Raw genomic sequence first — 2,065 nt, 5'->3', positions numbered from 1 at the left:
GGATTTCCAAAACCATGCAATTGCATCACCTTTTGAAATGACATGAAAAGACCTGACCTCATAAAAGAAAGATTTGATTTGATTTTAAAATAATTTTAAAATTTAAAAATCAAACTAAAAGGATCCCTTAAAAAAATTAAGGCATACAGCCCAACAAAAATTATCAACAAAAAATGTATCATTCATATTTGGGCCTTGAGGTGACATGATTTTAGTGAAACACATATGGCTATCCAGATCTGATTTGAGGTTGGTTCAGATCAATTATATATTTGAAACAAGCCCAGAACATGCTAACTTGAGGGAAACGTCCATCACCTGCCCAGAATTATCTCATACCTGTTTATGAGACAAAAAGCTCCAGCAAATACATCAGCAATTTTTAAATAAAGAATCATAACTCAAAATTCCTAGATAAGTCCTAAGCATGCAAAATCTGTCCTCAGCTAATGGTTTTGTAAAAATATCTGCTAATTGCTCCTCTGATTTAACAAATTGAATGCAAATATCCCCCTTTTGGACATGTTCTCTTATTGAGTGAAATTTCACTTCAATATGTTTGGTCCTAGAGTGTAAAACTGGATTTTTAGAAATATTAATGGTACTCATATTATCACACATCAAGGGAATATTTTCAGCATTTAATTTGTAATCAGCAAGCTGTGTTTTTAACCATAAAAGCTGAGAACAACAAGAAGAAGCAGCTATATGCTCAGCCTCTGCAGTGGATAGGGCCACTGTTGGTTGCTTCTTACTTGACCAAACATTTAAGGACTTTCCAAGGAAGCAACATAAACCAGAAGTGCTCCTTCTATCAACTCTGTCACCAGCAAAATCTGCATCACAATAACCAACTGCAGAAAAATCATCAATCTTAGGATACCAAAGACCAAAATTGGATGTGCCGTGAACATATCTAATGATCCTTTTAACTGCAGAAAGATGTGATTCTTTAGGCTTGGATTGGAACCTAGAACATAATCCAACACTTTGCACAATATCGGGTCTAGAGGAAGTTAGGTACATAAGAGAACCGATCATCCCTCTATACCTAGTCTCATCAACATCTTTCTCAGTTTCTCCCTTATCTAATTTAGAACTAGGATGCGTGGGAGTTCCCATGGGTTTGGCATTTTCCATACCAAATTTCTTAACTAATTCCTTGGCATACTTTTCTTGATGAATGAAAATACCATTTTCAGTTTGTTTAATTTGCAGCCCAAGAAAAAAATTAAGTTCACCCATCATACTCATGTCAAATTCGCTTGTCATGAGTTTTCCAAATTCAGAATAAAGGGATTCATTGGCTGATCCAAAAATAATGTCATCAACATATATTTGGACTAGAATAAAAGAATCATTAGAGTTCTTGATGAATAGAGTTGTGTCAGTGGTGCCTCTTTGAAAACCATTTTTCAAAAGAAAAGAGCTAAGTCTCTCATACCAAGCTCTAGGAGCTTGTCTTAAGCCATAGAGAGTTTTAGATAGTTTAAAAACATGATTAAAATGCTCTTTATTTTCAAAACCAGGAGGCTGCTCCACATACACTTCTCTATCTATCACTCCATTTAAGAATGCACATTTCACATCCATTTGGTATAATTTAAAACCACAATATGCAGCATAAGCTAAGAGAAGTCTTATGGCTTCCATTCGGGCAACAGGGGCAAAGGATTCATCAAAGTCTATTCCTTCTTCTTGGTCATATCCTTGTGCCACTAGCCTTGCCTTGTTTCTTGCAATGCTACCATCTTCTCCCAACTTGTTCCGAAATATCCACTTGGTGCCGGTCACTTTCTTTCCACTTGGCCTTGGAACCAAAGTCCATACTTGGTTCTTTTCAAACTCAAGAAGCTCATCCTCCATAGCTTTAACCCAAGATGGGTCACTAAGTGCTTCCTTAACGTTTTGAGGCTCTATCTGTGATAGAAGGGCAATGTTGGATCCTTCATTTGCCTTTTTAGTGGAAGACCTTGTTTGCACTCCATGAGAGACGTCCCCAATGACAAATTCCTCAGGATAATTCTTCAAGAATCTCCACTCACGAGGTCTGGTGGTCTTGGAG

This window comes from Arachis stenosperma, chromosome 2, assembly GCF_014773155.1.
Source record: "Arachis stenosperma cultivar V10309 chromosome 2, arast.V10309.gnm1.PFL2, whole genome shotgun sequence".
NCBI classification, from domain to species: Eukaryota; Viridiplantae; Streptophyta; class Magnoliopsida; order Fabales; family Fabaceae; genus Arachis; species Arachis stenosperma.
The sequence above is the reverse complement of the archived record's forward strand: the minus strand, read 5'-3'. Positions refer to the sequence as shown.